This window comes from Oryctolagus cuniculus, chromosome 1, assembly GCF_964237555.1.
Source record: "Oryctolagus cuniculus chromosome 1, mOryCun1.1, whole genome shotgun sequence".
Taxonomy (NCBI): domain Eukaryota; kingdom Metazoa; phylum Chordata; class Mammalia; order Lagomorpha; family Leporidae; genus Oryctolagus; species Oryctolagus cuniculus.
The window spans coordinates 70,456,019-70,477,769 of NC_091432.1; the positions used below are offsets into that span (position 1 = coordinate 70,456,019).

General features: G+C 52.2%; 1 protein-coding gene across 23 annotated transcripts in view; it reads right to left on the reverse strand.

Annotated features, from left to right (window-relative positions):
- Positions 1-21,751, reverse strand: part of TENM4 (teneurin transmembrane protein 4) — a 2,118,216-nt gene that overhangs the window by 741,275 nt on the left and 1,355,190 nt on the right. For 7 of the 23 annotated variants that reach the window (XM_051821881.2, XM_051821861.2, XM_051821764.2 and 4 more), the window contains exon 1: positions 13,621-13,925. The exons of 6 other annotated variants lie outside the window; for them this stretch is intronic. The gene's annotated coding sequence lies outside the window, so the exon portion shown is untranslated. Of the gene's footprint in view, positions 1-12,037; positions 12,633-13,620; positions 13,926-14,425; positions 14,752-21,751 lie in introns of those variants that run through there. 10 more of the 23 variants (XM_051821903.2, XM_051821879.2, XM_051821813.2 and 7 more) reach the window with 2 other exon arrangements.

Genomic DNA, 21,751 nt, shown 5'->3' on the forward strand with positions numbered 1-21,751 from the left:
GTGCTAACACAATGGCACACTGAGTTAAGTTGCCCACCTGCAATGGTGGTTTCCCATATAGGAGTGTTGGTTTAAGTCCCAGTGCTCTGCTTCTAATCCAGCTCCCTGCTAACGTGCCTTGTAAGGCAGTGGCTTTAACCAGAAGATGGAAGACCTTCCTCTGTCTCTCTGCCTTTCAAATAAATAAATACTTTAACATTTAAGAAGCGCAGAGTGGGAAGTGGGGTTGGGGCCAAGGTGTAGCCTCTGCATTACAAAATAAAGCCCTGGATATCCTCAAAAAAAAGAAATACTTTCTAAAAACTAGAAAAAAGGGGGGTGGGTGGCATTGCAGTGTAACAGGTTAAGCTATCACCTGCATCGTCATTATCCCATACGGGCACTGGTTCAAGTCAGCTGCTCCATTTCCAATCCAGCTCCCTGCTAATGTGCCTGGGAAAACAGCAGAAGATGGTCCAAGACCTTGGGCCTCTGCATCTATGTAGAAGACCCAGATAAAGCTCCTGGCTCCTGGCTCTGGCCTGGCCCAGCCCTGGCTATTATGGCCATTTGGGGAGTGAACTAGCAGACGGAAGATCTCGCTATCTCTCCCTTTATCAAATAAAATAAAATAAATTTTTTAAGATTTATTTTATTTAATTTGAAAGAGTTACAGAGAGAGGTAGAGACAGAGAGAGAAAGACTTCCATCTGCTGGTTCACTCCCCAGATGGCCACAATGGCTGGAGCTGCGGCGATCCAAAGCCCGGAGCTTCCTCTGGGTCTCTCACATAGGTGCAGGGGCCCAAGGACTTGGGCCATCCTCTACTGCTTTCCTAGGCCACAGCAGAGAGCTTGATCAGAAGAGGAGAAGCTGGTATCAGAATCAGTGCCCATATGGAATGCTGGTGCTTCAGGCCAGGGCTTTATCCCCGCTGTGCCACAGCGCTGGCCCTATTAAAAAAAAAAAAAAAATGGGGTGGGTCTCTACTCAGCAGGATTAGCATTCCCTGGAGTGTCTCAGAAATGCAGAATCTTGGGCCTACCTTCCACTCACTGAATCAGAACCTGCATTTTAATAAGTCCCTAGAGGGTATCTATGCACACAGTTTTTTTAAAAAGCCCACTTCCAAGGTCGGTGTTTGGCTCAGTGGTAAAGATGCTGCTTAGCACACCCAAATCCCATATCAGAGTGCTGGGATCAAGTCCTGGCTCTTCTTCCGATCCAGCTTCCTGCTAATGCACACCCTGGGAGGTAGCAAAGGATAGTTTAACTACTAGGGTCCCTGCCACCCACATGGGAGACCCAAACTGAGTTCTACCCTCTTGGCTTCAGCTGGGTCCAGCCCTGGCTATTGCAGACACTTGGGCAGTGAACCAGCAGGTGGAAAATCTTTCTCTTTCGAGTAAATACATATTTAATAAAATAAAATGTGAAAAGCCCACTCCAGAATACATGAGGTTTTGAAAAGTTCTTGGGAAAACAGAATCAAAGGATGATGTGAATTTTCTGTGAGTGTGTTGAAGCCCACTTGTACAATGCTGTCCCCGTCTGAGGTGGGTTTGAGAAGGTCAAGAAGAAAGCACCCATTTAAGGAGAAGGATTTTGTGCCAGTGTTGTGGCTCAGTAGGTTAAGCCATCTCATGCAGCGCCTGCATCTCATATGGGTGCTGGTTTGAGTCCCAGCTCCTCCACTTCCAATCCAGCTCCCTGCTAATGCTCCTGGGAAAAGAGGAAGATGGCCCAAGTCCTTGGACCCCTGCACTCATGTGGGAGACCTGGACGAAGCTCCTGACACCTGGCTTCAGCCTGGCCCCGCCCGAGCCACTGCAGCCATTTGGGGAGAAAACAGCCTCTGCCTCTCCCTGTCTGTATAACTCTGAGTTTCAAATAAATAAATAAATCTTTTAAAAAATGGTGAAATCCTCTCCACCACATATTAATTTTCTACAGGACATAAAATCACCCCAAGCACCCAGGAGTTCAGAGCCTCTGGGTCCCTGAGCAATGCCAATGCCGTGTCTCTGGCACTGCTCTGGACATCTCCTGCCATCTGATAAGCATTTTATAGGCTGCTGGCGGAACGCAGGCCTTCCCTCTTCCACCCAGGGAATCAGAGGCCTTGGCTGGGCACAGGCTTGTGCATGATTGGCTAATGGGGCGCATCCCAGAAAAGAACATAAAAGGAGGCAAAGTAGGCCAAGGCACTGCCAGGACCTCTCCACGAGAGGCGCAGGCTGGGGGTGAGGCCACCTTCCTGAAGTGCCCCAGTTTGAGCGAAGGGGTGGGGGTGGGAGAGAAGCCTTGATTACCATATCCGTAGTCCCATGGCTCAGACGAATTAGGTCACCCACCTCATACATAAATTACTCAATACGGAATCCCTTCCTGCTGCTTTGAAAAAGGGAGGGAAGGAACACTTACTAAGGCTCCGCGGCAGGTGCAGCTGCCCCAGAGAAGTGGGGCGGAGCCGGGGCATTGGCCTTGGCCAGGGCTCCCCAGGTGTTCCAGTGCAGACCGGGGCATTGGGCTGGAACTTCACACGTAGCACCCGCGACAGCTCAGAGGCCATCTCATACAGGGTGGCAAAGAGAGGGAGCTGGAATGGAAATCAGGACCTGCTGTTTGCATGCAAGACCCCCATGGTCCCCCCCCCCACTCCCACCCCCCCCACCCCCCCACCCCCGGCCACAAGTACCTCCATCTGCAGAAGGCAGGGACATCAGGCTCCCATCAGCGTGTAACAGAGCCTTTCAGCCACTCCCATGCCCCACCCTCAACACAGACACGCCCGCGTCCACTCCTGCAGTATACTAACTGGCTCCAGAACCGAGACTTAGAGGAGCCAGGGCTGGGTGCTGGGAGACCACAGAAGAAATGACAATTTCCAAAGCTCCTGTTCCCACGGGCCACGCTGACCACCCCATGACCTGGCGACTTCACAAGTCCCATACTGCCCCTCTGGGACGGAGCCTTCTGTTTCCCATCCGATGCCTGAATAAAGGATGGGTGCTTCAAGAATCCAAGCAACTTGCTTGAATGCATGCAGCTACCAGGTGGCACAGCAGAGAACTCAACCCAAGACAGGCCAGCACTTTTTCACTGTCATACGTGGCCTTAGGAAGCACTTTGTGGGGCTGAAATATAGGGGAAAAAACCACCATCAATAGCAGAGAAAACAGCACCTGTGACTTAGCAGCACCTCAACACCTTGCACTTAGGGCTCTAGAAATAACGGTGCTGATTCAGCAGGGACAAGTCTCATATAACTGCCATAAACATTCTTTCATGATAACCTTCCCAATCGTTCCTTATTAATCCCATTTCATGGATAAGGAAACCAAGGCATGGAGGCGTTAACTTTCTCGAGGTCCCAAAAAGAGAGAGATCCGAGAGCTATGGCTGATGACAAACGCTGTGCCTCTTTCAAGCTAACCGAAGGGTGAAGTTTGGGTGGAGATGGTTCTAGGTAGCAACCTGAGTTGGACCACAGCGTCTTCAATACTTCCAGGAATGTGGCTCCAGGCTGAGCCTCATGGCTTGTGGACCAAGCAGCTCAAGGCCACTTTTTGGCTAGACGTGGCTTTGTTTTACTCTCTCAACCTGCAGAAAAGGAATGTCTACTTTATTTATTCCTTGTAGCAAGGCTGGGAAGCATTGAGGCCTTATACAGCATCCCACGCAAGTACAGCCCAGGGAAACCGAAATGTGAAATGGTACAGCCCAGGCAGGAAGACAGCTTCTCGGGTGGGACCAGAGAGTGTGCAAGGCTCAGAGTCAGTGCCAGGCCCAGCTCTGCTATTTACAAGCCCTCACGCCACTTGAAAGCCTTTGGGACAAGGGTTGCATCGCACAAACACACGATGCCTCTTCTCCTTCCATGGGACAGTGGTGCTCCCGCCAGTCTCAAGAAAGCATCACGGGCATTAAATGAGTGCATGTGGTAGACGGTGCTGCACTCCTGCCCCTGAAGTCATCTGCATCTTTATTTACCCAAATGTTCTGATGTTCAACTGGCAAGAACATGGGATCCTCACAGCCATGAGACATGAGACAGACTCCATTGCTATCCCTATTTACAGAAGAGCATGTGGAGGCACAGAAGGGTGGCCACAGGCCCCGCAGCAAGCAGGTGAAAGGTCAAGGTCTGCACCCTGTTCTTTCTGTTCTTCCCAGTACTCCATGTGCTCAATGGAAATTGCCCCAGACTACGTAGAGTAAAAGGACTTACTTGGCCATAGAAAGGAATTCAGGTTCAATAACAGGAAGAACGTTCTGGCCAGGAGGGCAGACAAACCATATAGTATATAGGCCAGAAATCCCACACTTGCTACAAGTGACAGTTTAGGAGTAACTAGGCGTCTCGAACTGCTCCCTAGATCAGAATTAGAGGACCCTGGTGCCCACTCAGGTGCCAATCTTTCTGTCAACTCGGTTAGAAAGACAAAGGTTAAAACAAAATAAAACATGGAACATAAAGCATAAAAAGCAGGGGCAGATGCTGTGGCTTAGTGGGTAAAGCCATTGTCTGCAATGTTGTCATCATACATGGGGGCTCGTTTAAGTCCCAGTTGCTCCACTTCTGATCCAGCTCCCTGCTAATGTGCCCGGGAAAGCAGCAGAAGATGGCCCAAGATCTTAGGCCTCTGCACCCATGCAGGAAACCCAGAAGCTCCTGGCTTTGGACTGGCCCAGCTACAGCCATTGCATCCATTTGGGGAATGAACCAGAAGATGGAAGATCTCTAACTGCCTTTCAAATAAATATTTTTTTAAAAAATAAAACAATAAAAAATAGGATAAAACATAGAAAGTATAGAAAAAAAAACTTGAAAACGGTTCATGCGAAACTGTCAGTCTATTAATTAGAACTAAGAGGTTCTATCCTGAACACCTTGTTTCTTTTTAGTCCTGCTTCAACAAGTATCTACCATAAATGTTTTTTTGAATAGTAAAGTGTTTACTAATTTTTTAAACATAATTTTTATCGTGGCATTTTCTCATGTCACAAAACATATTCTCAGAAACAGCTAGTGTACAATATCCCACTGTTTGGCTCCACCATATCTCACCCAGCCCAATTGTTCCCCTTCTTCTTGCTACCATTATAAATAACTTTGCAATGAACAATTTAATCCCTAACTCTTCCTTCCCCATCTCTATTTTCTTTGGCTAGTTTCCTAGAATTGGAATACCGGACTAAAGGGAATAAGTGTTTCTAAGACAGCTGACAGTGATGCCAAATTGCTTTCCTAAAAGGGTGTATTAATTTGCATTTCCACCAAGAGCAGAGGGGAGTACCTGTCTCCTGGCACCCTCTCCAGGATCCAACCTCTCTGAAAAATCATCTTGGCAAACAAGAGAAGTGAAAAATAGTGGCATGAATGTGCAAAGGGTCACAGAATGTTAAAGCAATTTTCTTCTAATCACACATCCAGCAGGTGGTACAACTAAATTTTGAATTCAAGTCACTTGGCTCCAGGAGCTGCATCCCTAATTGCCACCCCAGAGCACTGGCCAGAGCTTGGGTTACTTACTAGATGCTAGTCTCAGCCACTGTCTTAGGACATGTCACATCCAAGTTCCAGCAGGGTAATGATCTCTACATTATTCTGTGGTTACACCAACCTCTGGAACAGCACAGTCCAACAGAACTTCCCGTGAGGACAGAAGCATTCTACAACTGCACTGCCCAATATGGTAGCCACTACTCACTTGGGGCTAAGGAGCAGTAGACATGTGGCTACTCCAACTGAATTCGCAGCTTTGAGTTAAGTGGGATGCCAATTGTGACTCGTGACTCCCACGTTGCAGAGCATGGCACTGGACTACCCAGGCCATCGCGATGAGTGTTTATTAAGAACTGTGTAGTCTTCCCATACCACCTGCTTCCACCACACTTCCTTCAGAGCCAGAGTTATCATTCCCCTGAGCTCAGCTTTGTCCATTTGCTCTCTACATCACAGGGTTAACGCCATTTATCTGTCATGTGGGGTGATGTGAAGATCGGCTAATTAATGTTTGCAAAGCACTGTCTTGCTGACTGGTTCTCAGAATAATTGCAAGTTAATAAAACGTTTCAACGACCAGCTCTTATCCAGAGGCCAGAGCAGGGCTCGGTTTATTTGGTAAAAAGCTGGTTTCTCTGACTCACCCCGAACTGGATTCTTTTACATGGACTTCATCAAAACAAACCCCTTTCATTTCAAAGTTGCTGCCAGTCAGATGATACTGCGTTTACCTTCACAATGCTTTTCATGTCACAGTTTGATGAGTAAATTAATAATATAAACAAGATTGGGGAGGGTGGATATTTAACCAACTTGAACAAATTGCTTTTAAGCTCTTAAGCACTTTAATTGCTTCCATGATAATGATGCAAATCTTAAATGTCTTGATTCACACTCAAAGTAGGCCCAGAAAAAAAGGACTTCTAAGCAGAAACACTGTGCTAAGCACCCAGCTTTTTAATTGCCCAGAATTCTTTGAGAAAGTTACAAGTTGCCGTTCAGAGGTTTGAGAGTCAGAGAGGCCTCTGATCAAAGGCTGCTCCTGGCTCTGAGACCCTGGACCAACAGCTCTGCAGGCTGAACCTCAGTCTTCCCATCTGTAAGGGGTGGGGGTGCAGCAGGGGCTCCTGACTCATGGAAGGGACTCAGTAGGTATGCTGGGCTCCGACGCCAACACAGTGGATAAGAGGACAGGCCATACCCCTCCCCGCTCTGGTGGGTTGCAGATGTCAATTCTCAAGAGGGAAGGAAGTGTCACATCCCTTTACAATGCCACTCTGCAACTATCAGGCAGCTCTGATCGCCATTCAGGGGACATCCTTAGTACTTCCTGAGAGAACGCCAGGGCAGGAGGCGGTATGAAACCTTACTACTCCACGTGTGGCGCAAGGGCCAGCACCCTAGTGTCATCCCCTGAAAGCTGGCTAGCAAGGCAGATTCCTGGGCCCCTCTCCAGATCCACTGAATCGGAACTTGCTGATTAACAAAATCCTTCAGTTTGGGAAGCAGTAATTTACACAACAGCAAATCCACTGACCTCTCCCAACCCACTTTTACAGAGCAGGAAGCTCCGGCAAGGGGCAAGGTTTGCCCAACCTCACACACGTCCTGGCTGCAACCCTTCTGCCTCTCAAGGGGCTCAGGACCAGACTTTCAGAAATCAACCGTGGAATCCCAGCAAGAAAATCGACTCTGGGAGAAAAACATTCGGAAACCCTGGTGTTCTCAAGGATTTCTACGATTCATCGATTGCATTTGATGCCCCTTGACACTGCTGGCTGAGGCTGCAGCGCTCCCAAGCCCCTACCCCGCAGAGTCAATGCTGGAGAGACATGGAAAGGGAAGAGCACGCTGACTGCTGCCCCGGAGAGCCTGCTTCATTTACAGCCTGGTTCCTTTCTGTCTTCCAAATGAAAGCAAATACCGAGCTGATGTTCAGAGCGCCCTGAGAGCAGAAACAGGCCCTCACCTTCCCTAGGGAATCTGGGGTGCTGCAAGTCCCAGGGGCTGCACCCACACTCCTTAACGACCAGCAGAGGGGGTCTCTTCCACGATAACCACAAGGTGACCTCTCCACTGGATCTAAGGAACTCCTGACACCTCCAGCTGAGCGTGGGGACATCTTGGAAGCGGGGAGGGGGAAGGGAGGGGACCAGGCCTCTCCCACAGGCCCCACTGAATTTGTCAGATGACAAGTCACTTGCCCACGAGGAGTAAGTCTTGTCTGTGTCACCTGAAGAAGGGAGCCTGACCAGGGCATCCTGTGATTGAAGGGAGCTGAGCAAGAATGGGAGGAGACGCCCGAGGACTTTCACTTTCCAAACACCTGTTGATAGGGACTGCAGGGAGAGTCTCAGCCAGGTGGATTTTCCCAGCGACATGCCATGCAGCAGGTGGAGCTAAGTGTGCGCAGAAGCCCTCCTAGCCCAGTCTCCAGGCCAAAGGGAAGGGCAACCCAGTGGGAAGGTGGGGGCGGGGGAGGGCATTCCCCCACAGCAAATGCCAAAGACTCTTTTTGCAGGGACTGTTTGTTATTTATAATGGAACCATCCCCACCTACAAGGCTGAGGAACATATTTACATATTTCAGCTCCACTGCTGGCTGAAGCACTACAGAAAGTGATGATTCCAAGACAGTCGGGGGGGGGGGGGCGCGGAGGAAATGTTCTTGGAAAAAGGCTTTGCCTATCAGCTCAGCAGAACAGCTCGAAGTATGCAAATCCCTGCTGGAGGCTTCACTGCCACCCCACTTTCCTCCAGCTCCCGCTCCCAGCCCTGCAGGGGACTGCAAGGTTAACAGATTAAAAAGATACACCAGACCTCACGGTGGACCTCACTACTGTCCATGGGTGACAACAGTCTTTGTATGGCATCTGCCTGGGCCTCTGCAATCCTGCTTTCTAGGAATTTATTCTAAGGGAATACTAAAATTGCACAGTATGTACAAGGGCCATTACTGCAGTTTTGTTATCATAAAAAACATTTTTAAAGGAAACTGTTAAAAATGAGTATTGGGTTGAATAAAGTATGCATATTAAATCAGAGTTCTATGTGGCTATTAAAAATACTGCCATAGGAGGAAAGTTATAGATAGAATTGCAAGCTTCATCATTAAAAATAAGCATTCACAACATTTTGACCATGAATTGCAAGGTTCATCATTAAAAATAAGCATTCACAACATTTTGACCATGATCTTATCTTATTTTGCATTCATAAAGTCACAGAGTACAATCCAAAATAGTACAAAACTTGTTTTGCTTTTCTCTGTATTGTCTGAACTTGCTATGGTGACCTTACATTACTTTGATAATTAGAATAAAACAGCAAAAACTGTGACAAAGTAAAACATATATAATCCACAGAGCATTAAATATCCACATGTATCTTGTTTCATTCGATACTTTCTTACAGAGAACTGTTGGGAGTCCATGTGGGGAGGTCTCCCTAGGGAGCAGGGCAAATGTTCAAAGGAGCCCACTACAGTCTGTCTGGGCAGGGCAAAGAGGGAGGGACTGGGGCCAGGCTGATGGACCATACAAGCAGGCAGGTAAAACCTGGCCCCTCAGACCTACCTCTGACGATTTAACCTGCAGAAATCTGCAAGGTGATTTAAATCCCAGTGTTCTACTGTTGCAGTTTGTAGATTTATGGATGTGGAGAAGGTACTGGGTCAGAACACTCAAAGGCTTGGGGGGCACAGAGGGATGGTCTGTTAGGCCAGCACAGGTGGTGGAGGGCTCAGGTGAGTAGTTCCTCCAGCGTGAGCTTCTCCAGCCTGGTTTTCCTTCCAGCTCCAGCGCAGGTGAGAGAGCGAGAGCCTCCACCAGACACAGAGCCCTCACTGGCGTTGCCCAGCTACTTACCCTAAATTCCTAATCACCTTCTTTCCCGTTTGTAACTTTTCATCTGGAAATAACACATTACGTAACACACCGATCTGCCCCAGGCTGTAATTCTGTCAGAAAGAGGGACCCGAAGAAGCACCAATTCTAACAAAACTGGAAATGACTTTTCTAAGAAAAGAGATGATATTTTTGTTTCCCGCATTTGAGGCTGGTTTTAAATAGACTTTGGATGCAATGTTGCTGGCTCTTTCTGGGCTGTTGATTTCCTTACCCAACCCCAGTGGGCAAGTGCCCGGGAGGAGGTAGATGGCCAGGATAATCTGCCAACAGCCCACTGTGTGCCACAGGTTCAGGGACCGGAGCTCATGTTGCGAACCAGACCCTACCGTCCCTTGTTACAGGGGCCAAAAGATAGCCATGATTCCAACTCAAGCACTTAGGGGTTGAAGTCATATCCCACCAGGGTATTCCCACAAAACAACAAAAATCCCACAGCACAGAAAACAGTGTCCTGGAGGCCAGTCCTGGGAAACCCAAATGTTTCCTCCCCTCAACACCTGGGACATCTGCTCCAAGCGGGGCCCACTACCTCCTATTCCTGCCTTGAGGGTTCCTCTTTAGGCTGAGCTCTGGTTCTGTCCCCAGAAGCTGCTGACCATCCTCACTTCCCCAAGAGCCCTCTGGGGGTGGTTTCTGGTTTACTGCCCCCCCGCCTTCACAAAGAGAGGCCGCGACAAGAACTGCACGCTGCCAGACCACGAATCCGCCCAGGAATCTGTATAGAGACAGAACCTCTCCAGCCCTGACCCTTCCCACCCCAGAAGGCAGCATTACACAAGCCCGGCTGGCTTCAGATTAAACACGCTGGGAAGGGAAACTTCCTGGAATCCTCCTCCCAAAACCACAAGGACAGGCGTCTCGGGTGCAGAGTGCCGCCTGCAGGACCTGGGGCGTCGTGCGAGCCCCCAAGGCGTTCCCAAGGGCCACAGAAGACTTCGCAGATGGGGCACAGCTTTCACCCGGGCAAATCACTCTCGCCAAGGGAAACGGGTTCTTTCCCATCATGCCCTCAAAACGCCAGCAAATGCAAAATTCCGTGTTTTTTTTTTTTTTTTTTTTGGTACTGTTTGGCCCTGCCACCAACCTCGCCTCCTCAGAGCGCGCTTACACACACACACACACACACACACTCACGCACGCAGAAAACTTGTCCCGCCGCCACCACCTGTGAAAACACCCCTCCTAACTTTGGAAGGAGGGCTCCCAGGGCAGACCGAGCCACAGGGTGCCGGGGGCGCGGCCTGGACCCCGAGTGGCGCCGCTTTGAGGCCTGGAACGTGGCCGTCTCGGCTGTGATTTCGCGCCCAGGCCCCGCCCACGCGGCGGCCCGGCCGGCGCGGACCGCAGCTCCGGCCACCTAGGAGCCCAACGCCGGAGGCGCCTAGCGGATGCCGGCTGGGGGTGCGGGGGAGCCAAGGCGGACCCTGGACCTCCCGGTATAGCCACGAGGTGGTGGGGAGGAGGGTCCCCGCAGGGCCGGGGCGGGCGGGGAGGGTGGGGGGACTCGGTTGGGCGGTGAAACAGGTTGCTGCGGAGCCGCGCCCCCTCCCCCGGCCTGCCGGCCGCCCCCGCTTCCCGCCCTGCCCCAGGAGCGAACCTAGCCGCCTACCGGGCGCCCTCCTCCGCCCTGGACCCCAGCGGCCCGGCCAGAGCCCCTCCGGCAGCCGGGTTACAGGCGCCTTCAGCAAGGTCAAGGCGCGGCCGGCCGGCACCTGGGGATTGTTCCCAGCCGAGCACTGGCTCCTGCAATAGCATTGTTGAGGATCATGGCAGCGGCAGGAAATCCGAACGGCCCCACAGGTCTGCGCGAGGGCGGATTTATTTTACTGCGCGGAACACACTCAGACAGCGCCGAGATCTCGAGAGGAGGGCTGCGGGCTTTAGGGCCGCTGGAATGTGGCACACGGTCCCCAGCCGCGCGCACCCGCACCTCCTGACTATGGGGGGAGGGAGTTCAGGGACACAGTGCCCCAGACTAAGGCGTTCCGCACGCCTTATCCCTCTACCGGCGAAAAACAAGATTTAAAAAACACGACTCCTGTGGTTTCTCCATCCAAGCCCATCAGCGAGCTCCAGGCTGCGACGCAGTGGAAGCAAACTGCTGCCCGCGAACGAGAGAGGCGCGGCGAGGGACGCCATGCCCGACACGCGGCCCCATCCCGACCCCACCGCGCTGGGCTGGCGCCGCAAACCAGGAACCGGTAGGGTCCACGGCGGCGGCCACGGCCGGCGCTCCAGGCCAGCGCGGGGCTCGGCGGCCCGGGTACCTGGCCATCAACGAGGGAGCCTAGGAATCGCAGGCAGATTTCCGAAGGGTGTGAAAGCCGAGGAGGGGCGCCCGGAGAAGCAGCAACAGAGGCTTTGGGGCTCCCCGGGAAACAAAGTCAGTTCCCTAAAATGCTGTTCCCTGGAAGGCCTTCCAACACCCTAGAGGGGATTCTGAGGACTATAGGAAACCAGAGTTTCCGACCGGGCTCCTCCTCTCCGATCCAGCCCGGATGCCCCCACCCGGTCCCCGCCACGGCAGCCCGTTCTTTGGGGCAACAGCCCCCGCACCCCACGCCCATCGCGGATGATGGGCGCCGCGGTGCGAGGCATCCCCACCTCTCCAGCCCCGAAGCAGCAGCGCCGCGGTACTTACACTCCCCAAGCCAGCAAACTTTCAGGCTCGTCGTTGGAGAACCGGGTGCTCGTGTCCCAGCTGTGGGTAATCACCGAGGCAGCTTATATAATTGCCCGCGGTGCCACGGGGCAGATTCCCCCTCCGTGCGCCGCCGCTCGGCTCAACACACCGGCACCCTCTCGCCCAGGCACTCGGGGTCGCGAGCGTGCCCCCACGGCCGCCTTCTCCAGAGCAGCAGGGCGATCTCGCGGGCTATCCAAGTGTGCGCGTAGGTGCCGGCAGAACCCTGGCTGTCTCCCTGCGCCCCTTTTCTTGCGTTGGTGGCTTACGGATAACTGCATCTCTCCAAACCTCCCTCACCAGGGTTGGGGGGTAGGAAGGGGCTAGGGACGGGGGAGGGGGTAGGGATTAGCGCTGCGCCCAACTAAGCGTAATACCCCCAAACACATGGACCTGGGTGCACGAGTCGCCTTAACGTCTCGCCCTGAAAAGGGACCCAATTTCCAAAGTTAGAGACCACGCAGTAGAATTTCCAGTACTTTCCAAGCTCGCCTTGGCGGGGGCAGGGAAGACTGCGGCGGGCAGTGGCTGGCTAAGCCCTCCCACCCTACGGCCCCTTCAAGCAGCACTCACTAGTTGAAGCGCCCCTCTCCCCGCCCTTCCCCCCCAAGTAGTTGGCCGTGTATTCCTCGGTTGCGTGTGTATACACACAACACACACACGCACGCACACCGCGCGCCACCACCTTCCCGTAGGCTCCTCCAATGTAAAGGCTGCATTTTTAAATCGCGAGGAAAATGACTAAGGAGCTCCGCGATCCCATTTCAACCCACAGCACATTTCCCGAAACCGGGGGGGTTCAAGTAGTCGCGCGCGCACACACACGCACACACACTCACACCGGGAGCCCTCCGAGCGCCCAGCCGGCGGCTGCAGCCTCAACTCCGAGGCGAACGTCAACACTGCGGCCGGGCGGCCCGCGTGCACAGGCAGGCGCCGCGCGGGTTGCAGAGGGCGCGGGGTTGGGGTCGTGTCTCCGGGTTCTCTGCTCCAACCCCGGCGTGCGCGGAGCCGCTGCGGCCGGCCCTCGCTCCGCAGGGCGGGCTTGCAGCCGCTGGAGCCCGGCGCCGCCTCGCGGGCTCCTCCAGTGCCCGCCAGGGGCCTGGGGCGGGCCGGTCTGCAGAGGGGGCTGCGGGAGACATGGCCGGGGCGGGGAAGAGGAGCCGGACGAGGTAGACGAACCTGGGGCGCGCGCCGCCGCCCTCCCACCGGTCGTCCGGAGTCCGCGGCCGGCTCCCACCTCCCTGCTCCCCCCAAGCCCTCACTCCCGGGCTCCAGTCCGCGACGGGCAGCGGCGGCAGCGGCTTGGGGCTTCAGACTGGCTCGCCTCGCCGGCAACCCGCGCCCCAGCCTCCCTCAATCCTTCCCTCCCCCGATGCGGGCCACGGGGAGCATGCGAGCTTCCTCCCGGAGCCCTCCGCAGCCGCGTGAGCTGCCGGGACCCTGCCCGGGCCAGAGAGCGCAGAGGGGCGCCGGAGCTGGCGAGGCGCCACCGCGGTCCCCTAGGCGCTTTTTCCAAAGAGCAGATCACGCCGCCTTACCGTGGCTGCAGGCTTTCACCGCCGGGGAAGCGGGGAGGAGGGCGGCAGGGAGGCAAAGCGCCGCGCCGGTGGCTTCTCTCGCTCTCGGCGGCGCGGCTCGTCGGCTCCGGGAGCCGGAGCTGGGCGCCTAGGAAGGAGCAGGTCCGGGCTCGGCGCTCAGCTCCAGCGAGACCAACAATAGCTCCCGCGGGGAGCGGAGCCCCAGCGAGCCTCCAGCCGCGCGCACGCCCGGCTCCCGCTCCCGGCCGCCCCCGGCCGGCGTCCCTGCCAGCACTGCTGCCCCACATGAAACAGCTGCAATCCCGAGGCTCCGGGGGGGGGGGGGGGGGGCGGTAGGGGCGGGTGTGCGCGCGCGTGTGTGCGAGTGTGTGTGTGCGTGCGTGCGAGTGTGTGAGAGTGAGTGTGTTTAATAGCTCCCCTCCTCTTCCCCTCCCAGCCTGCCTGCGGCCCCCACCCTCGCTCTCTTACACACAGACAGAGGGCGAGCGAGAGAGGCGCACACGCACTCATACACACACACGCACACGCACACGCAGGTTACATGAATGGGAGGCGGGAGCCAATCGCGCGCCCGGCGCTCGGAGCAGGGCCGCACCACGGCGCGCGGGGGCGCCACGCAGGTGAGGCGCGCCGCGGGCTGCTCGCCGGCCTCTCGGCTCACCCCGGGCTCCGGCGGCTCCCGCGTGCCCCATCCCTCCGTCCCTTCTCTCCGCTCCTCTCTCCATCTTCTCTTCTGTCCTTTTTTCTTTAACCTCTCTCTCTCTTTTCTCGAATTCTCCAAGCTGTCTCAGTTCAGTGTCCTTACCGGTTTTCTCTTTTCCCCTCCTCGCCTTCTTTTTTTCCGCCCTAAAACTTTCTCTTCCCTTGTCCTGACTTTCCCTGCTTCCTCTGCTCTGGCCTTTTGTTCTGCGCCTCTCCTTCGGTCTCCTCCCCGCCACGTCTGTGCAGCGTGGCCCAGGCTCAGCCCTCTCCCTTCTCGGCCTCTCTCGGGTCTCCCTGGGGCCCTGGCCTGGCTCCCCGCCTGTCCCTGCTTGTTGCCCACACCCCCCACGCTCTTCCAGCGACAGGCTCACTCCGAAGCTGCCGCTGCAGCACAGCCAGAGGTAATTAAGAGTGAGAACTCCAGTTCCTTCCTGAAGCACGCAAGATGCCCAGGGAGAGGCCCTCCTTCCCCGGACAACTTCCCAAAACCATGGTAACAGCTACCTAGTCGCGATAACAATCATTTGAAACATAGCAGCGAACGTGGTCCAGGAGAGTTCTGTCCTTCGTGCGTCTGGAGCGTGATCACTGGCGCATTATGCCAGAAAAGGGCATTTTGTCTATGATGGGAGAGGCAGCCTTGTGGAGTGGCCGGGTGCAAGGGCTGAGGGGGCAAGGCAGATTTCCCAGCCCACCCTGCTGTGTGCTAGCTGTATGTAGTGCAAGCCCGTTCCTCTCACCTGGCCTCAGTTTTCTAAAGCGGATTAAACCCACCTCATCAAGCATGGTGAGGGTTAAAGGAGAGAACAATGGAAATAAAGCACTGGGCATGCAGGAGATGCTCAGTTGATGGTAGTTGCCTTCCCTCCTGCCCCCTTGAACTCCCTTTATGAACTCTCTGTGATCTAAAGCACTTAATGCTGAAGGAAGTGTGACAATGCTGATTTCACAAAAATGAGAAAGGAGGGGCAAGCGGTTTTGAAAATTCCGTGAGGTCAGAAGGCTGGGTACCTGGTTGTCTTTTGCTGATTTATAGAGGCATCACAGATTGTAAACTTGGGCTGCTGCAATGCCCTTTAAACTTCTACCAGGGGAGGCATCAGAAAGGCAAGGATGGGGTAAGGGCTGCACAGAAGGCACACTGACCTGTGACAATGCCTCTGAGGCTACCCAGAGTGGCACAGCTCTGCCTCTGGGTAGTGTTTATCAACTTGGTGTCCTCACTGCACACAGCCGATGCTGGGCACCAGCTGTGATTGGCAGTCAGATTCCATCCATGGATTCAAATATTTGTTGACCACCTACTCTGTGGCAACCGTGTGATGGGCGCTGGGCACTGGGGTGAGAAAAGCAGAGCCTGCCTTCTGAGTTTACTGTGTGATAGATGCGACCTTGGAATATGTGGAGAGAAAAAGGAGACCAAGAGCAGCGCCATCGGCTCAGTGGACCCAATCTTCAACAGCGACGTCAGGAGGGTTGGGTTACAGACATGCCCGAGAGTGAACATTGGAGAAGCCACTTTTAGACTGTGCACCCATCTGAACGATGAGAAAACCGAGACTCAGATGGTAAAAGGGCCGGGAGAGTATACTGATGAACAAGACTTTAGAAGTCTCAACAGGGGGAAGATAATGATTTTATAAAAGAGGAACCTGGCCAACAGTCAGTATTACAAATAGACCTCATGTGACAAATAGACCTCGTGTGCCCCCTGATAGGATCCACTTCTGTGCTGTTCCTAGCACAAATGAACAACCTATATCCGATCATGAAGAAACATCCCACAAGCCCAAACTGGGAGCTCGTCTATGAAATAACAGCTATGTACTGAAGCCGCAATAAAACCAAGACTCCAAAACAGGTCCAGATTAAAGCAACAATGTAGTTGTTAGGATGATAAATGCAAGGTGTAATCCTGGATTGGGACATTAGTGTGACACGTGGCAAGACTTAAATGTAGCCTGTGCTTTAGATTCTATGCGGGGAAATAAAAACATGTATGGAATAATGGCATTCGAAGAGAAGTTCAGTTTAGTACAAAAAAGCTTGTGAAATCCGGGCATAGTTGTTTCATAATGTGTGCTTCTCCATGAACTTTTTGAAGATCCCTCTCATAGTATGTACTGACATGAATTTCTTGGTTTGGGTGGTTATATGGAAGACTATCCTTGTTTTTTATTTTTTATTTATTTATTTATTTGACAGTCAGAGTGGACAGTGAGAGAGAGAGACAGAGAGAAAGGTCTTCCTTTTGCAGTTGGTTCACCCTCCAATGGCCGCCGCGGCTGGCACACTGCAGCCGGCGCACCGTGCTGATCCAATGGCAGGAGCCAGGTACTTCTCCTGGTCTCCCATGGGGTGCAGGGCCCAAGCACCTGGGCCATCCTCCACTGCACTCCCTGGCCACAGCAGAGAGCTGGCCTGGAAAAGGGGCAACCGGGACAGAATCCAGTGCCCCAACCGGGACTAGAACCTGGTGTGTGGGTGCCGCAAGGCGGAGGATTAGCCTAGTGAGCCGCGGCGCCGGCCTATCCTTGTTTTTAAGGCATATGCAGTTGAAGTAGTGAGAGGCTGAAAAGAATAGGTGCACAACCTGATCCTTGTGTTCCAGGAGAGCTCATGTGGTAGCTGTAGGTTGAATGAGGAGGAGTCTGAGCACAGAAGGGTGAGGCTTAACCACATCCTTGGGCTAAGGGAAGACTTCCCATAGGAGGTGACACTCAAGCTGTGTTTTAAAAGCAAGGAAGGGAGTTAGCTAGACCATGAAAGGAGAAGGATGCTTTATGTTTGTTTTATTTTTTTAATTTGAGAGACAGAGAGAGTGAGCTCCCCTCTGCCGGTTCACTCTCCAAAAGCTAGCACCAGCCCAGGGCTCCATGGGGGCACTGAAGACAGAAACCAAGTGGGTGGCAGAAACCCAGTTGAGCTATCCTGGTTCCCTCTTATGGAGCCAGGGGGCAGAGCTGGGCATCAAACGCTGGCACTCTGATAGGGGATGCGAGTGTCACAACTGGCCAGATGGGGCTTTTTAAGGAGAGGGAACAAGGCAACAGCATGGAGGAAGGCAAGAGGTGCTTGTAGCAGCAGAGCTGGGCACGTGGAGGAGGGTACCCTGGAGTTTGCTGCAGTGGGTAGAGTTGGCTGGGGAGGGGCCTGGAAGCACCTATAGTCTGCTCATTCTGGAAGCTCAGGTACTGGAGTCGGGGCAGGGCAGAGAGAGAGAATAAAGGTTTGTATGTAAAGCTGGGGTGCATTTTAAAAAGACCACATGGGCCATGTAGGTAAAGCGAGGCACTTGCCATGAACAGGGATAAGGGAGGAAAGATTTAATAAGAGATGGAGGTTGTGCAGTGAGTAGATGTTAGGGAAGTCCAGATGACACCCAGTTCTCCAGTGTGTCTTGGATGGCACTGTTCCCTGCTGTATCAAGAGAATTCAGGAGGGAGAAGAAGTTTTAGAGGGGAAAATGAAGTCAGTTGTGACCACGTTACAATCACGCTGTGCAGCTACCTTGAGAGTCTCCCAGAGGGCTGCTCTGTAGCACAGGGAGCACTTGCTGGGAAATTCAGCCGTCATCCTTCCAAACAGCCTGCCCTGGGCACCATCCGGAAACATGGGAGATGGCACACAGCAGCAGTGTGCTATCTGTAATCACTGGGAAGAAGGGAACTAGTGCAAACTGCCAAGTAGGGTAAGTAACTTGGGGGACCACTTTTGTTGGAATTTCAAGCAGTCACTCCAAAGTATGTTTTTGCTGAGTTTTTCATGCCATGGAAGATGCCGATGTTATATAAAATTGTAAAATACAGAATTCGAAATTGTCAACAACATAAAAATCCTCTTGAAGAAAAATCTGGGGGGCAGGAACCATGCTAAATATTAACAATGGTTGCCACTGGGGGATGATTGTAAGTATATATATTTTCCTCTTTATCTTTTTTTGGTATTTTCTAACTTTCCCACAATGATGGTTCATTACTTTCATAATAACAATAAAAAGCTGCCATTAAAAAAATAAAGACATAGCTGTGACTCTCCTCCTTCCACTTGATCCATTTCAATCCCCTCTTCCCACTCCCTCTGGGGAGTAGCAGCCATTTGGGTTTTATCTTTGCGAGTGAAATAAGGCATTTAACAAATCGGGGGAAATTATCAGCTGGGCTGGAGAGGGGAGAAGGCGTTCTCAGGGAGGCAGATATGTTATTAGAGCTGTTGAAACTGCATATATTACAGATGTTTGCATTGCCCTCATTGATTCGGTGATACATTACAAGGACAAGGAAGCAGAGTGAGGTCAAGAAAATGAATTTTAAAGGGCAGGTTTTAATTAGGAAATGTATTTATTTGCAAAAAAAAAAAAATACTTCTCTTTAGAGTCCAGCAGTGACTGTAAAACTTTCAAGAAGCAAGTCTTTGGAGCGAGGACACGTGGAGAGGTGCGAGGCAACGCTGGGTGCTTGGTGTCTGATGCTACAGCAAATTCACGGGCTGGTCAGCAAGGCTTGGGACACCCACTGACACACGCCATGGAGCTTTCCCCAGTAGGGACTGAGAAGAGTGCCCACCGGAGGAGGTGCCCTCCGCAGAGTGGCAGAGCTTGCTACAAATAGCTCCCCATAGGGTTCCCTCCTGCCTGTGATTTGTCAGCTCACAGCAATGTTTCCCCTGTGGGTGGGTTCCCCAACCTAATAACAATCACACTTTTCACAAGAACAGCCTCTCACCTTCTCACAGGGTTTCCCCAGCTGCCGGTTCACTCAACCCTGGTACCCAAGCCATCCTGTTGCTTCCAGTTTGCACAGGAGGAAGGACGGCCGGGAGAAGTTCAAAGAAAGAGGCAGCGTGGGAGCGAGAAGGAAAGAAGGGACAGGCCCCATTGTTGGGGCTCTCTGTCCATCCCCAGAGCTTCCAAGTTGTGCCCTGACCCGGCTCCTGGTGGTATCCAGGGAGGCAGGCTGTTATCCAACGGGGCTGTGTGCTCCTGGCTCAGCAGAATCAGAAAGATCCAGAGCTCAGCTCTCCAGGACTTCCAGGCCAGTTTCCTTGTCTTTTAAAAGCCCAGAGGTGAAGCTGGGGATTGTTCTGACTCGCTTTAACCATGGAGTTGTCTTTCTGTGTGTCTAGCTCAGCCTTTGAGTTGTCTTTCTGTCTTATGGGAATTGGAAACTGGTATTTGGGAGTAAACAGTGGCTTTGGAATTAGAGGAAAAGCCCATTTGGATTCCCCAGAGGTGCTGTCTTTTAGGGAAAAGGCTGGATCTTGTCTCCACCCCACTCCAGGCCCACCCTTACGTTCAGCAGAGTATTTGGCACTTGGAGGTTCTTAGTAAATGCTCTTTTGCTAAATGAAGAAATGAATGTTTGTAACAATAGCAACGTGTATTGGACATGGCACTAGGCACTGAGCAGAGGGTATTATTTCACTTCACTTATAGCGCAATACTGTGTGGTTGGTGTGATTACTATTTCTGCTCCATACAGGAGCAAATGGGGACTTTGAGAAGTCAGGTTGTTATCCAAAGCCCTACAAGTAATAGATGGCAAAACCAGGGCCGAGTTGGATTACTCTTAGCTTCCATACCATTTCAGGTGGGTGGATGGATGCAATCAATGACGGTAGCTGTGAAGTGAGTGCTCCATGAACCGCTTAGTTATTTTAGAATATGGTGAATCTTGTCTAGAGTAAACCATCCCCTTACTCTTCATGTTTGCACCCTGTTTATTTCCTTCATTGCATGTCTCAGAAGCAGCAGTAACTTACGTGTACATTGGTTTCACGTCTTTAATATGAAATAGAGGTCCCAGGAGTGGCGTGACCAGGTATGTTCTGGCCCAAAGTGAGTGTTCAGTAAATGTTTGTGAACCGAATGAGTGGTTGTGGACTCCCATCTTTCTGAAGCAGGGGAGAGCCTGTAAGCGTACACTCTGGAAAGCGGGGAATTCTACATGAATGCAGCGCATCTCCATGCCAACACCCTATTTTCTGCTTTGAGGGCATGCGGTTTGGGCAATGGGGCTGGGATTCAGATGAGCATGAAATGGTGCTGATGTCAGCCTGTGCTCTTCCACTGACATTTGCTCCCGAATAGCAGGGAAAACACTGATCAGAAAATAGCAGCATCTGTTGTGGTCAAAGGTGACGAGCTGGCAAGAGTCCATGGTGGGGGCAGCCTCTCTGATTAGGTCAGCCCCACTCGCACGGTGGAGTCGCTGCCTCAGCCGACATCGCTTGCGGAAGGTTTTCTTTCCGGGGGCTGGTCACAATGGCCGCCTCCAAAGGCTTTCTCCTGGAGCTGTTCTCCCGCGAGCTCGGCGCCATGCGGTGCTGGACGCAGAGGCGCCTTCGCTGACGTCTCCTTTCCTGCCCGCCTTGATCTTATCTCTTCTCATCGTCTGCCCAACAGACTTCCTAGCCTCTCATGGAGATTTGCCTTTTTCACTCATAGTCGATCAAGTAGCAACTGCTGGGCTTCAGCACAGCTAGAGCAGATCCTTCCCATCACCTTAGAAGTCTGCTGTTTTCATTAGAACCACCTCTTGATCCAGAGGGTCAAGGCTGAGACAATAAAGACGGAAACAAAGAGAACAAACAGAAAAGCGACCATGGCCTCCACTTAACTACTGAAGCTTCTATAGGGTGAGTCGAATAATGATGACGTAAGCCACGTACCAGGCATCAACCTAATGCTTTGCACTTTTCCATACATTTAATCCTTGTAGCAGCCCTAAAAAAATAAGTTCTCTTACCACTCCCCAACCAGACTGTAATCCACTATTCCGAGCTTCATCAGCCTGTGGAGCAATGGGAGTTCTACTCTGTTCTAGTATGTGTATTACTTTTTTCTCATAGATCTTGGATTACATATATATATATATAATATATGTAATATATGTGTATATATATAAATCTGCTGATTGTTTTTTCATAGTTGCATTTCATTTCATTATATATATATACTATATTAATTTCACCACAGAGATCAAAGTCCATATGATAATACTCATTTTATTCAATCTCAAGCACATAACGTAAGACAAGACACATAGTGGCTCATCTAAAATATTAGATGAGTGAATTGTTACCTCTATCACATTTATTGTCTCTCTGAAAAGGTGATTTGTTTATTTACTTGAAAGGCAGAATTACAGAGAGAAAGGAAGAAACAGAGATGGAGAGACAGTTTTCCATTGACTGTTTCACTTCCCAGATGGCCCCAACGTCTGGGGCTGGACCAGGAAGGAGCCTGGAACTCCATGCAGGTTTCCCACCCAGGTGCAGAGGCACAAACACTTGGGCCACCTTCCTCTGCTTTCCCAGGCACATTAGCAGAGATCTGGATTGGAAGTGGAGCAGCCGTGACTTGAACCAGTGCCCCTATGGAATGCTGGTGCTGCCTGCCCTGATATTATCATCTCTTAAAGGAACCCTG